The sequence below is a fragment of the Homalodisca vitripennis genome, chromosome 2 (genome assembly GCF_021130785.1).
Source record: "Homalodisca vitripennis isolate AUS2020 chromosome 2, UT_GWSS_2.1, whole genome shotgun sequence".
NCBI classification, from domain to species: Eukaryota; Metazoa; Arthropoda; class Insecta; order Hemiptera; family Cicadellidae; genus Homalodisca; species Homalodisca vitripennis.
Genome location: NC_060208.1, coordinates 158585981 through 158602873, shown reverse-complemented (window position 1 = coordinate 158602873; position 16893 = coordinate 158585981).

The following is a 16893-nucleotide window of genomic DNA, read 5'->3' as shown; positions in this document are numbered from 1 at the left end:
TTTGCGGTCAAACTAAGGGAAATATAGTAAAAAGTCACTGGACCTTTTTTGTAGGTCATCTTATTTCCTAAATAAAACGTTAGTCTTATTTTGACCTCCGACCAATGGTTTCGCCGCTATCGACCCCAAAAACAAAAGTTTCGCGTAAAAGTTACAACAAAATTGTACATAATCACGTTTTTCGGCCAAACCAATCGAGATAGGGCAAAAGATTACTGGACCTTTTCTGTAGATCGCGCAATTTGCTAATTTGCTGGGTCGATCAGATTTTGAGCTACGACCAACGGTTCGGCCGCTATGGGGCTTGAAAACATTATTTTTATCGAAAAAATCTCTGGAATTTCAAATGTTCGAGCGTTTTGTCGCTTAACCATGGAAGATAGAGCAAAAAGTCATTAGACCTTTTTTGTAGTTCACTTCATTCCTGACCATGAATTTTCCGTCAGATCCGAGCTAGCTCCAACGGTTCGCCCGCTATCGGGCTTACAAAAAAATGCCTGCAGGGGTGAAAGAATGCGCGATTTTTTGGGAATTTTTTTGAGGGGTTGAAAATGAAAAATTCTCACTTTTCGGGATTTTCCTGGTGGTTACACGTGGAAAGCTATCTGTGTACCAAATTTTCAAGTCTCTAACTCATCTGGAAGTAGGTTAGAATTAGTATACGTGAGTGATGTGAGTGAGTCAGTCAGTCAGTCAGTTACACATGCGGTTGTATATATATTAGATAACCGTTAGAGATATGACAAAAAGTGAACTGGACCTTTCTTGTCGGAAATTTAATTTTGTCTTTTCGATTTGTGCCCTCAGATCTGATCTACGACCTATGGTTATTTAGCCAGAAATGAGCTCGGGAGAAAAGTCTGCACGGGTCAGCTATCTTGAATTGTTTAGTATAAACATAATAAAAAACCGACCTCAAGGCAGTATTTTTAAGTCGAACAGGGGGTTTAATATCACCAGGAGACTATCTAGTCAAGGCGAGAAATTCCCTGGGTGGGTGATTAATGTTAAGGAGGTTAAGACAAGAGGGGAGTTTAATTTCGTCAGGATATTGTCCTGGTCATATGAACAAATTCCCAGGGGGGGTTAACGTTACCGGGGGATAAGTCTCCAGGGGGTTATCTGGTCATACCAGGATCTTCCCAGGGGGGGTGGTTAAGAGATTTGGTGACTGGTTAAAATTCGAACATGAGGTCATGGCAGGAAATTCCCTGGGGGGGTTTAATGTTACCAGGGGGGTTAACACATCAGGGGGTTGAATGTACAGGAGGTTATCAGGTCATACCAGGAAATCCCCGGGGGGGGGGGGTTAATATTACCGGGGGTTAATGACACACTTGGGCCTTTTTTAGAGGGTATTGTGTCTGTGAACATAATAAATATTCCTCTGTCCCTATCTACTATTGACGCTTAGCTAACGCTCAGCCAACTCCCGAAGTCACTGAACCTTTTCTGTAGATCACGTGATTTCCTAAATCCCGTTTAAAATTTGTTTTTGAGTTACGACCAACCGTTTAGCCGCTATCAAGCCCGGAATGTAAATTTTTAGGCGAAAATGTCCAATATTTTCACTTAATCGCGTTTTGCGGTCAAACTAAGGGAAATATAGTAAAAAGTCACTGGAACCTTTTTTGTAGGTCATCTTATTTCCTAAATAAAACGTTAGTCTTATTTTGACCTCCGACCAATGGTTTCGCCGCTATCGACCCCAAAAACAAAAGTTTCGCGTAAAAGTTACAACAAAATTGTACATAATCACGTTTTTCGGCCAAACCAATCGAGATAGGGCAAAAGATTACTGGACCTTTTCTGTAGATCGCGCAATTTGCTAATTTGCTGGGTCGATCAGATTTGAGCTACGACCAACGGTTCGGCCGCTATGGGGCTTGAAACATTATTTTTTATCGAAAAAATCTCTGGAATTTTCAAATGTTCGAGCGTTTTGTCGCTTAACCATGGAAGATAGAGCAAAAAGTCATTAGACCTTTTTTGTAGTTCACTTCATTCCTGACCATGAATTTTCCGTCAGATCCGAGCTAGCTCCAACGGTTCGCCCGCTATCGGGCTTACAAAAAATGCCTGCAGGGGGTGAAGAATGCGCGATTTTTTGGGAATTTTTTTGAGGGGTTGAAAATGAAAAATTCTCACTTTTCGGGATTTTCCTGGTGGTTACACGTGGAAAGCTATCTGTGTACCAAATTTCAAGTCTCTAACTCATCTGGAAGTAGGTTAGAATTAGTATACGTGAGTGAGTGAGTGAGTCAGTCAGTCAGTTCAGTTACACATGCGGTTGTATATATATTAGATAAACCGTTAGAGATATGACAAAAAGTGACTGGACCTTTCTTGTCGGAAATTTAATTTTGTCTTTCGATTGTGCCCTCAGATCTGATCTACGACCTATGGTTTAGCCAGAAATGAGCTCGGGAGAAAAGTCTGCACGGGTCAGCTATCTTGAATTGTTTTAGTATAAACATAATAAAAACCGACCTCAAGGCAGTATTTTAAGTCGAACAGGGGGTTTAATATCACCAGGAGACTATCTAGTCAAGGCGAGAAATTTCCCTGGGTGGGTGATTAATGTTAAGGAGGTTAAGACAAGAGGGGGTTTTAATTTTCGTCAGGATATTGTCTGGTCATTTGAACAAATTCCCAGGGGGGGTTAACGTTACCGGGGGATAAGACTCCGGGGGGTTATCTGGTCATACCAGGAACTTCCCAGGGGGGGTTAACGAGATTTGGTAACTGGTAAAAATTCGGACATGAAATGAGTAAAAGTTAAGTTGGCTGTTTGTCGGTTAACCTACGCTCAGGCATTGAGGTTTAGCGTAAGTGACTGGACCTTTCTTGTTGGAAATTTAATTTTGTCTTTCGATTGTGCCCTCAGATCTGATCTACGACCTATGGTTTTTAGCCAGAAATGAGCTCGGGAGAAAAGTCTGCACGGGTCAGCTATCTTGAATTGTTTAGTATAAACATAATAAAAACCGACCTCAAGGCAGTATTTTAAGTCGAAACAGGGGTTTAATATCACCAGGAGACTATCTAGTCAAAGGCGAGAAATTCCCTGGGTGGGTTGATTAATGTTAAGGAGGTTTAAGACAAGAGGGGGTTTAATTTCGTCAGGATATTGTCTGGTCATATGAACAAATTCCCAGGGGGGGTTAACGTTACCGGGGGATAAGTCTCCAGGGGGTTATCTGGTCATACCAGGATCTTCCCAGGGGGGGGGGTTAAGAGATTTGGTGACTGGTAAAATTCGGGACATGAGGTCATGGCAGGAAATTCCCTGGGGGGGGTTTAATGTTACCAGGGGGGTTAACACATCAGGGGGTTGAATGTACAGGAGGTTATCAGGTCATACCAGGAAATCCCCGGGGGGGGGGTTTAATATTACCGGGGGTTAATGACACACTTGGGCCTTTTTTAGAGGGTATTGTGTCTGTGAACATAATAAATATTCCTCTGTCCCTATCTACTATTGACGCTTAGCTAACGCTCAGCCAACTCCCGAAGTCACTGAACCTTTAAAATGTTTTAATGAACTAAAACAAAATTATGAGAATCATAAACAGCATGTTAAAGATTTTACAACAGAAGTCTATGAAAAACTTGATGATGAAAGAAGTAAAAGATCAGTAGACGATGTTGGTGAAATTAATGAAAAACTTACTAAATTTAAAGAGTCTTTTGATAAGTTTAGTTTAGATGCTACGAAAACTTTTGAGAATATTGGTCATAAATTTGTTGAATACAATGATTCTTATGCTGTCAAATTTCAAAAATTAGAAGAAAAAATTAATAAGTTCGAGGAAGATCTTACTGAAATAGGTATTCTCGCAGGGTTTTATGCATGATAAAATTTCCTTATATAAATGGCGCTCATATACTGTGTGAGATGTAAAGAAAAAACTGCAACAAGTGATATAAAATACTATGCAAATATCAATGGAGTTAAAAGAGTTTCTGGAAAATGTGCTGAATGTAACGCTAAAAAGAGCCAATTTATAAAAACTTGAAATTTTTTCTTAATAAATAGAGATGGCGGGACATTACAGTGCTTTCGATCTTTTTATAATGCAAACACGAAAGAGATTTGAAAAAAGAACATTGGGATGATATTTCTCAAAAATATGAATTATCCGAAGATATGATGAGATTATACGTAAACAAATTGAATTGGTATAACATTGCTAAATATCAAAATCTGTCCCCAGAGTTCATTCAAGAAAATATACATTATCAATTAAAAGATCATATGTCTGTTCTTTGTCTCTATCAACACTTGAGTATAAAGTTTTTGGATGAAAATAAAGATACAGTTGATTGGAACAATATTATAGATAGCGGTTACTATCCTGTGCAGATTTTATTGAAATATGTGACCGAGATCGCAAAATTTAAGGAAGAGAATCCTGAATATGACGAAGTAGATCATTAAAAATGACTCTAATCTCTTTAATTATTTTACTAAAATTTATATCTTTTCTTATAAAAACGTACATTAGATCGATGAAAAAATGATATCTTTCTTATACATGATGTTTAAAATTTCTAAATTTTCTCTTATTAAATGGCGGACTACAGAAAATATGCTAGTGATATTGAAAGGGCGGAGTTTAAAAATTTCTATCCAATTAGTAAACAACATTTGAATGAACCGAATAAAAGAACTGAGTTTAATATTGATTTTGGAGATAATTTTTGCTCGTCTAACTTCCAGTTTTATATTTCTGGAACTTTAACAAAACAAGATGGTCAAGCATATCTTGGAACTGATAATGTTAGATTAATCGATAATTTTATACCGTTTTTATTTTCTAAGATTGAAGTAAGAAAACACAATAAATTGATAGAAGAAGTCGAAAACTGTGGCCAATTAAGCACGATTAAAGGAACTATTTCGTATTCAAAAAGTGATGTTATTTCTCAAACTTCTAATGGCTTTGAATCAGATTTTAAATTTGGTGTTTTTGAAGCAGCTGGAAATTTATCTCATTTTGGATTAGGATTTTTTGAAAATGTTACTATTCCGATCTATAAAGGAGGATTTTATCTAAGTTTTATAAGAGCAGAAGACGATGATGTGATTCTGAAGACTGCAACTGGAAATGTTATGCCTGTTGATGGAAAAATAACAATTACAGATTTTTTTATTAGAGTTCCAATGATTGATTATAAAACCACGAGTAAAATTAGGTTGATTGATGAAATTACAAAAAGTCAAAACATTATGTTTAATTTTCTAGATTGGCAATGTATTGAACAAAAAGGTATTTCCGGAACAACTTATTCGTTCGATATTACAAATATTTATAGAAATATCTTCAATCCCAAGTTCGTTATCATAGGTTTTCAAACAGATAGACAGAATAATCAAGAAAAAAATCCTTCAAAGTTTGATAGTTTGGATGTAAAAAATATCAGAGTAAAATTGAACGGTTCTTATTATCCAGATGAATTACAAAATTTAAACATTTCAGGAGGTCTTTTCAGAATCATGTATCAGATGTATCAAGATTTTAAGAAAGTTTACTGTAATAATAAGGAAATGTATTACAATCCTAAAGAATTTTTAGCGAATAGACCTATTTATGTCATTGATACAACAAAGAGTATGACAAATATTTCTGGTTCAAAGAACGATATAATTATCAATATGGATTTTCAAAAAGCTGTTACAAACGCGATTTGTTATGTGGTTGTGGTTTCTGAGAAATTTTTAGCCTATGATGTGATTAAGAACGATATTAGAGAAATTCAGTAAAATTTTTGAAAAAATCGTCTTATTGTCTATATTATTCATTGGATAATTCTACAACTTTACAGAATTATTAAAGACATTGATATAAGTATTCATTTTTAATTTCAAAAGAATATCTTAAAAAATGGGGATGATATTAACAAAAAACTATTCCAAGGTCATCTTAAGGGTTGGACCGGAAGTTATGATTTTAAAAAATACTTTAATATTTACTGATCCTATATACCAAATTTCAGCAAAAAAGCTCCAATAGTTCTCGAGATATAAGAGTTTTAAGATAAGGGATGATTGGGGTAGTTTTTGAAAATTTTGTTATTTTCATGAAATTTTAAGTTGAAACTCGCTTGTTTTTGAAGTTTCAGATTTTTTCTGATAATTTTTTTTATTTTTTTTATGAATATTAAGAAATAGGGGATGATTTCACCCTTATGGATAAGTTAAGTCGAAAGAGTTAAGTATTTACTATATGTGTACCAAATTTCATTAAAATCGGTTGAGTGGTTTTTGAAATATAAAATTATTAATAAATTTGTAAACTAGCACTCCTAATTGAACAACTTATATAGCAGAGATATAGCTTATAACTTTTCGAGACTCTCCGTAGCTCAGTTGGTAAGACGCTTGCCTTCAAAGCCTGAGGTTCTGGGTTCAAATCCCAGAGCTTCAGGCGCGCTTTTTATTGAGGAAGACATGGTTGTCGTTCAGTGGTTGGGGACAAGTCTTTACACGAGTGGCCATAGTGTAATGACTATAGAACAAGCCGAGTAATGACAACTGTGGTTGGCGCGCCATTTGCTTCCTCACCTTTCCACTTCATTCCTTAATTCCTTCTCTTCCTTAATTCGTTCATTACATTCTCACATCGTTCATTAATACAACATTACACTTACAAAACACCCGACACAAATTCCCTAATTGAATCTCTCCATCAACTTCTACACAGTAGTTACCAAAGAAAAAATGAGACTTGGGAACAAAAAAATTCCAGAGTCTAAGACCCGAATTACAGCTCCTAGCCATTAACTTGGTTGGACAGTAGCAGTGCAGGGCCAAGTCTCTAAACAATAGACACCGTAGAAGTTGAATGTGATGTGATTCCCCATAGCGCAAACACGCACACTAACAACACTACACCAAAGACACAATCATTCATTTTGTCTTTTACAATAATTGATGATGTTCATATTATTCTCTTTCATTCCTTCTAAAACTTCAAAAATATACTCTTTCGCTGATGAAAAATCTCGATTTCTTCCGGAATAATCTTTGTAGTCATAGACAAAATATCCTAAATAGTTGTACAATAGAATGAAATTATTTCTATTTATCTCTGTTGTAGAAATGTAAACACAAACATTTGCGTTGAAAAATTTATATCTCGGCAGACTTAGTTCCATAATCTCCATTTAAACAAAAAATCTTTCTGTTTAAATGGAAGAGTATAATGCCAACTGTTACAAGTGTTCTAATAGAGGAGAAATTATCGATAAAAGATATTTAGTTTGTAGAGGTTGTAATTTAATTTTGTACGAAAGACCTAAACCTAAGAAATTTCGAAATAAACTAACACATTTGAATAACCTGCTTACAAAATTGCAATATGGAGGTAAAAAACAAACAAAATTTGTTACAGAATTTAGAAAACAGAATAAAAATTTTTACTTATCTCTTATAACAGTTGAAAAAATTATTTTCCTTTTCAAAGAATACATTAGGTTTGTAGGTATCGATACACACGTTTATTATGAGAAGATTTTACCTGTATTTTTTCATTATCTGGATGTTGAATTTGATTACGATTTTAAGCCTGAAATCTTTGATGATTTTATAGTACATTTGGAGAAATTAAATGAAGAACCTCGTCAAAAGAATGTGGTTTTACTCACATTCTCCCCGACTTCTCGAGTGATTGTTAGCAAATTCCATCATTTCCGTTTATAAGTTTTAATTTATAGTTTATTCGTAGCAGACATTTCAAATAGATTGATTTAAGAAAGTAGAAGCAAACAGCTATAGATTCGGTTAATTTTTCATTCGTGAGTTACAGATTAGTTTATTGTCCTTTAAACAGTATTTTCCCTTGATTTTATGTTGGCTCCGAAAGTGCGCTAGAACCGCCATATTACTATCTACTTATATATATATATATATATATATATATATATATATATATATATATATATATATACAGCCGCATATGTAACTCACTGACTGATAGGGTATACGTAATTCTAACCCACTTCTAGAAGTGCTGGAAACACCAAATTTTGCTCGCACGTAGCTTTTACGTTAAAACCAGCGGGAAAAGTCTGAAAAACAATGACATTTTTACTTTTAAACCCCTCAATTACTGACTTAGTGTCGGGGTTTTATTACATTTGCACTAAACAATTCACAATATCTGACCAGTGCACACTTTTCTCCCAATCTCTGTACCGGCTAAACCAAATGTCCTAATTTAAAACCAAGGATAGAATCGAATTACAAAATTAAATTTCGGACATGAAAGGTTCAGTGACTTTTTCTCGTATCTCCAACGGTTAAACCACAAAACGCCCACAAACACAAAAGTTTCCATAAAATTAAATACTCTACTTTTCATTTCCTGGCAAACCTAATCTCGGAGTTATCACCCAATTCTTATTCTACAAAATTTGCTAACACGTCACTTAATTTTTTGACAATCTCCATTGATTATTTTTACATACCACACATCATTTGGCTGAGCGTCAGCGAAGCATTACATTCCACGAGAAAGGACACAGTAGCGATCACGTAACTTGAAACCCACAAGTTCGAATTTAACCAATAACCAATCCTTCCTATTTTTAGCACTCAATTTGGGGGCCTGGGGCACTCTACTTTCGTAAACGACTAGAGGACATCGCGACTTGGCTGAGCGTTCCCGAATCTTCAATAGTAATTAGGGACAGAATGAATTTTATTTTTGCTCACAAACACAACACCCTCCGAAAGAGACCCACGCGTGTCTAAACCCCCGTTAAACCCCCCTGGGAATTCCTTGTATGTCCTCATTTCCGAATTTTACCTATCACCAAATTACTCTTATCCCCGGATTTGGCCAATACCCAAAATGGGGTCTGGGGCGAGCCGAAAGGCGAGTTAATTATTTATAAACTTTGAATATGTACTTTCATTAAACCTTAAGATATATCTCACAATGTGCACGAATACAATAATTTAAAATTAATTCTTGGCTAAGCCTTTCCAAAAGGAACCAAAATTGTGTAACAAGAGTATTAGGGTGTTAAGGTAAGTCCGATAGCAGAGCGTCGCTATTTCAACATCCCGGAGGTTCACAAGACACTAATTACTATCCTTTGTTGGTCTAGGGAAGACCGCATCTTCATTTAGGACCGGATACACATTGTGCTTGTAGATTGGTTTTTACACTTAAACAGCGGACATTTATCATCGCTCAGCTAAGAACTTTTAGTATAACGTTTAGCATTCAACTAAGAGCCTGTGTATTTCTAAATGGAAGGTTAGTTATTATTTCATGTTTTATTCAGATTTCACCAGCATTTGACGCTTATGGAAATGTACCCTAATATACATATCATCTTAATGCATAACTTTGTTTAATCTTGTAATTCAGATTAAAAGAATATTAATTTTAAGTAATAGACGCACCGGAAGTTCATTGAAATTTAAAATGCATGATGGATGTCAATTATACACTTTGTCACAATAGCATATACCTTCAACATTGGGTAGACTGTCAGAGCTTATTAGCTTTGTAAGGTACTAAAACAAATTAAATTAAACTTCCTTAAACTAGTGTTTTTGACCAAAATTTCATTCATAAGTTTCATATAACAAATTTCTAAGTAAAAATATAATAATAATGGTATATTATTAATGAATCATGTACAAGATAATGCACATATCGTAACTGTATTCTCTTCCTAGATCAAAGGCATAACAATTCGATAAGATAAACATTTTTGAAACAGTTTTAATGAATTACGTCAATGACAGGTAATTGTAGGGGCCTTGAGTTAAAAGTGGGAAGTCCCAGAGCAAAAACTATATTCAACACAACAATCATTAACATCCTTGGGGTGTTACCTTAGATAGGTATGGACGTGGTTTGAAAATAATATTGATCTGAAATAGTTATTTAAACCGAATGCGTCATAGTGGGAAAGCTACAATAATCGTAGTGTTGATGGTTTAATATATTTTTAAGACGAACCTCATAAACAGTTATTACGGTTTTCAAAAGATGAAATATAATTTTTTTGTCTTTTATAAACATTGTGTGGATCATGACGTCTGTAATTCGTAAGCTTCTATAGGAAGTTTCCAGAAATCATGGACTTTAAGAGGCCCTGAGTTTCCAGCCAAAGTAGCCATAGAACAGTTCTAGAAGCCAGAGGTTTAGGGGGCTGAACACTCCAGACATCGGGAGTTAAGATATTGGTCAAAATCTCTCAAAAACTATAATTTGTCATATACCCAACACTTTTTGATGCTGAAAACTTCCAGAAGTTAAAGTACAAGGTCTATAACAGAAAGGAATTATAACAGATCCGGAATCCTACCCGCCGGAGGTTTTCGTAACAGTGTTTTATTTTCTCTACACATAACGATTCTAGAGAGTGGGAGCTTTCAGAACCATAAATTATTTAAAATAATTCCACCGTGATGTAAGACGCTCTACTGCTTAGAACTCCTTGACTCCAAGCCCCCTTTCCTTCATTTTTCCCTTGATGCTTTATCTTTACTTACAAATTTCACTTTCTTTTCAACTTTTCCTGAACTTTCATTCTCATCGACTATAAAAAATAACCGCAAACTCAAATAACCCTTTATGTATTCTGATTATGCACTTCATTTAGTCATAAAATGATCTTCCACCTTGGATTAACAGGTTTTGCAGACTCTTTATTTCCCCGTGCTTTAAACTCCTCATGGATGATCCTACAGATCATTGTAACAATTTCGGAATGTTCCCCATCTTCTAGAACAATCTGATACGGCGACCCAAACGGTTCAGTGAAATGTGATTTGCGAGTGACAAATTTTGGATATTATAATTATTTTACAAATTATGTAGGTTCTATTTAAGAAATTTTTGTCTTAATCAAGTAGTTAGTTAATTATTTACTATATTTCCTAGAAAATTAGTTGACAATAATTTACAAATTAAACTTGTTTTGTAAACATTAAATTACATACCGTGGAATGTAATACATAATCGACAATATATTCAGAATTTATTAGTGTATTATTACGATATATTATAATAAATACTGTAGTTATTTGAAGCTTTGTCTAAATAATTCATTAAAGGCTTTGCATCTTGGAGTTTAATCAATTTAAAATTAAACTAAAATTAAATATAATACTTTAAATGTCACATAGTAAAAAAAACATTATTTCCTTCTGTAAACATTATAACATTCTTAAGTGTTACATTACTTACATTGTATACTTTATTCTTATTATTCATTTATTAAACAAGAGCTGTAACATTATTTGTTATCTTGTAGAAGAACTGAAACTTTTGAATTCTCATTACAATTCCGACACTTTGTTAAGATATATCTGATTCAATCAAACAGTAAATTGTATTTTAGTTTATAAATTAACTATATAACTTATTTCAACTCTTACAAGTTTTTCATTTCACTTACCATGAATTAATGAAGTACCTTTCGTAGCTTTATGGCGAGTTGTTGATTTTATACCTAAACCCTTTAAGTTGCTACTAGCTGTTACCCACGGCTTCGCACGCAAATCTTAAGAACCGAAGTCCTAATATTACTTAGTAAAAGCAATTATGCGCAATTGGCTGCGGGTAACAGCTAGTTCGTCAATAAATTCGTAGTATTTTATAACGTAAACTCTTCATTTTCAATAAAATACCAATTACAACCAACTACCCACGGCTTCGCACACGATTTCCTACAGAAAAATTGGGACATAGGAGGCATATTTCTTTTGAATGTCGTTATTACCCTTCTGAGATAAATGATAGTCACTGAAAGATACTCCTAGCTCATGATCTATTTAAGATTTAAATTTTAAACCGTCTCAATATGCACCTGTGAAATAACTGGAAGTTTTCTCCAATATTCCATGATTTTTGTATACAATTGAACTATATTAGACCATCGTGGACAGGAGTCAAAAAGTCGGAATTCATTACAGCACATACAATGTAATAAATGAAGGCGCTCAATGTAATTTTGAAACAAAAATAGGCATATTTTAGGTACATATTATTACAGTCTAATGATTATGAGCTACAGATGTTAAGCGAAATTGCGTATGGTTTTTATTTTAGGCTTTGCGCGTGTATCACATCTGGATCAAATTAGTTATATCTCCGATGCCATGATTGAGCTTGCTTTGTTGTCTCGATTGAGAGAATATGTACACACGGAGTTTTGAGAACCATACTTCTGTCAAAAAAACAACTAAGGTTGGTTTTATAACATTCTTTATATTTGTAGCCAACGTAAGATAGTAATTTTGATATCTGCATTGCTCCTCTGATCAAGCACGAGAATGGTTTATATTAGATAAATATTGCAGTTAAAGGTGAATTTTTACGTCAAATTTGAAGTGTATTATTTGGATAGTAAAGTCTATGATTAACAGTGATTGCAGAAACAGTTGAAACAAAATTTGCTGTTTCTCCTAAGCTTACACTATGCTTTCAAACTATAAGTGTAAAGAAATTTAAAATAGTAATTAAATGATATAAACATATATTTCTTTTGTCGCATTATATATGTTCACAAAGAACAGCTGATTAAATTTGAAAAGGCTCTTTCACTTAATAACATATGTTTGCTGCAATGCATTTCTTATGGATATTTCTGTAACTGTAGAGACAAGTGGGGCGGAATCCTGAATCGGGAACAGGATAAAAAGTATCCTATGTCCTTCTCCCAGTTCTTAGCTACCTCCCTACCAATTTTCAGCCAAATCGGATCAGCCGTTCTTGACTTATAAATAGTGTAACTAACAAGACTTTCTTTTATATATATAGATATTGCAGTTAAAGGCGAAGTTTTACGTCAAATTTGAATTGTATTATTTGGATAGTAAAGTTTATGATTAACAGTGATTGCAGAAACAGTTGAAACAAAATTTGCTGTTTCTCCTAAGCTTACACTATGCTTTCAAACTATAAGTGTAAAGAAATATAAAATAGTAATTAAATGATATAAACATATATTTCTTTTGTCTCATTATATACGTTTACAAAGAACAGCTGATTAAATTTGAAAAGGCTCTTTCACTTAATAACATATGTTTGCTGCAATGCATTTCTTATGGATATTTCTGTAATTGTAGAGACCAGTGGGGCGGAATCCTGAATCGGGAACAGGATAAAAAGTATCCTATGTCCTTCTCCCAGTTCTTAGGTACCTCCCTACCAATTTTCAGCCAAATCGGATCAGCCGTTCTTGACTTATAAATAGTGTAACTAACACGAATTTCTTTTATATATATAGATTTTTGAAATTCAGCAAAGTTGTTTAAATTAATCTTAAGCAAATTTACAATTACTGTTACCACCATTTTAAAAACACTACTACTCTCGAAAAACTAGAAAGTTCTCGTTTCAATGGAAAATCTAGTATATATTCAATTGTTTTTTTTTTTTTTTTTTTTTTTTTTTTTTTTTTTTTTTTTTTGACTATTATGAAAGTTAAAAAATAGTAAATTGGTTCCGCCGGTCCAAATTATGTGCTTACAAACAACAACATGTAATTATTTATTTATATAGATTAAAGAGTTTAAATTAAATATTGTTGCTATGAAACGCATGTAATTCATTTTTAATTTGTTTAATTATTTTATATAAAGTATATGAAAAAATTCGTTTTTGAATGAAAAGAGCCATGGTACCGAGAATTGTCGATACGTTGTTACCGTTACATATTGATGTATTCATGTATCAAGTATTGGAAGAGGTTTACACCGAAAAGCTGACAACTTGTAACAGAATCTTCTTTTAATAATACGTTTACAACAGGGCATTTATTATGGACGTTTTTACAACTTTACAGGGCAGTTCGGATGAACCCCTGAGGTCTGAGAGAAAAATCGTTCCTTAACGTGTCTCTAGGACACAAAATTAACCATTTTATCAAATTTCATGTTTTTATATTTCATGGTTTTTATTGCGCGTTGATAAATCAGGACAGAAATCAGGACGCACGAGTGAATCAGGACATCTATTTGTGTACGAAAGGTAGTTTTTAAGTAAGAACCGTTTTGTAATAGATCAAGCGTAACTCATTGTATAAACTCAAATTGTACCACAAACTAAATTATGGACATTTATTCACTTCTCTTCATAGTCACGATGAAAATGTAAACTCAATTCAAGTTTTGATACCAGCGTTTGGGTCCCATCATAAAAAACTCTGCCGCTTTATTGTTAAACAAGTTAGTAACGGTTTCTTCCGCTATTTCCTTATTTTCCAAGCACTTCCCAACAAGAAATTCCTTGAGTTTTGGAAAAGGATGAAAGTCTGATGGTGCTAAGTGTGGGCTGTATGGTGGATGATCCAGTAGTTTCTAAAGAAACTTGTCCAGCTGCGTCTGTGTTCTTACCGCGACGTAAGACAGAGTGTTGTGAAGCAGAACGTCACGACGTCGCTAGAGAGCAGTCATCGCCTGCGGTTTTGAATGGCGTACCTAAGCTTCAATAACTGTGGCAAAGATTTTCCTTGTTGAAGGCACATGCTTGAATTTCCGTGTTTCGTCGGGGAGTTTGGGAGCCAACACTTACTGGATTGATGTTTAGTATCTGTGTAGTACAACGTCTCATCTCTAGTCACAATATGACTTAAGAACTCAACACTATCCTTGTGATAGCGTTCCAAAAAGGGCAATGAAAGGGCCATACGCTTTGTTTTATGTTGTTCTGTTAACACTTCTGGCACCTACCTCGCACAAACGTTTTTGCAACGAAGTGTATCAGTAACGATTTGATAAACTACAGACATTGAAACTTCTGATACAGTTCAATATAGTGAAGCACCTGTTTTGGCGAATCTCCTCATCAAATCTTTGTTGCAAGTCTTCATTCATGACAGCAGGCTATCCATGTAATCCAGGTTTCTTCATCATCAACATTCGTCCTTCCTTCATTAAAAGGATTATACCATTTTTGCACATTTGTATCGTTCATTACATCGTCCTCACCATCAACTCCAACAAGCTGCCGGTGAATATCAGTAGGACGAACTTTTAAATTTAAAAACCGAATCACCAAGCGCAGTTCACAATTTGTTCAGGATTAAGGATTGACATGGTGACAAAACGAAGCATTATAACCATAAAACACCGACAGGGACGTAAAAAGTAATGCGGGACTGGCTAAGAGTGGTTAATCTTGAAGGGACATCACGTGAAAGGATGCGCGAGCACATTGTACTATCGGTTCTTACTTTAAAAATTACCCACGTATATATTACTAGCGATAACCTACGGCTTCGAACGCAATTCCTAATGAAAAGCAGTGTAATCGTGGTCATTTTTCTTTTGAACGACATTCTTTACTCTTCTAAAATAAGTGACAGCCACTCATAGATAATCTAATATTCTGATCCATTATATTTACATTTAAAGAGCAGTTTATTGTAGTTCTAGTCAGAGGGTGAACCAGTTATTACAAGTACCTGTGAAGTAACTAGTATTTAAGAACTCTAGCAATGTTATTGAAAACTAAATTGTTTTAGGTCAGTGTGGATGAATGATAAAGTCGAAGTCTTTAGCTTTTCAGTTACACACACATCTATAATGTAATAATGTATGCAGCTCTACGTATTTTATAAACGGAAGTAGGCGTATTCTAAGTACATATTATTACCATATTCATGGTTAAGAGTTTTTATTTTAGGCTTTGCCCGTCAAATTATGGTTCGAATAAATAATATTTATGTTGCAATGGTTGAGAAAATCGGTTAAACATCATATACTTATACCCATAGTAATTTAATTTGATCTAAAGTATTTCTGGTGCAATAATTGGGTTGCACTGATTTTTTTCATGATTAAGAAAATAAATACACAGGTCTGAGAACCGCACTTCGGTCATAAATGATCATGTACTACATAATTTATATTTGAAAATATATTCAGTTAAACATATAACAGTACAAAAACTTTTATTTTATTATTTTGATAACCCCTGTGCTCGTAACTGAGTACAAAAAGGTACAAATAAGAAAAATACCCTATTATTGCGTATTCAAGCAATAAATGAAAGAAAATTAACAAATGGCACTTAAATTAATACATGATGTTATTGTGATGTTACAGTATAACTTTTACGAAGATCAGTTAATAAAATTTTAACAGTTTATTTGAATTACATGTGCTGCCTTGCTGGCTGCAATGTTTTTCTTATGGGAATTTATGAATAGTTATATATTTACATATAATTTGTTTGTACTGTTACATAAATAGAGGAAGAATGTTAGCTTTGACACTTGGGATTACTGGTGTGAGAACAGTGGACAGGGAACAGTGGTATTGGGTGTTAGTGTCCAGTTACATTGGCGGTTAAACAAAAGCATTCCGACAGACAATCGTTGGTGAGTTGACAATACCACCCCCACCATACAGAACACTGAATTTCCCGATTTTCCTAGTTGGTGGCAGTTATACGAGTTTGTTGTTTCGGAATGTTTCATATAAGTTATACAGTACGTTATGTCAATTTGCTAAAGAATGTGGACATGCCTTGGAGAAAGTTCATTAGAATTTACCAGTTGAACTAACTGAGCAAATACACACATTCTAGCTTGCAAGGTTGCACAGTTTTTTTATCCAAAATCAAAACTAATCTAAAAAATAATAATCTTTTATCTCTTTTATATATCTTTTATGATAGTTAATTTAGAATTTTATGTTTTATATTAATATTAATATACGTTGATTCCTGTGTTCACATTTTAATTGCAGTAAATAATACATTTTTAATGTACATTCAATCATAGCTGATTTTCCATTACAAAACTTAATATGTGTTAACGTTATAAATATTCACTACTCAACATTTAATTTTACAAAAATAAATACAATTTTTGAGAACAATATAAAAATTTCAATAGACTAAATAGATTGATTTT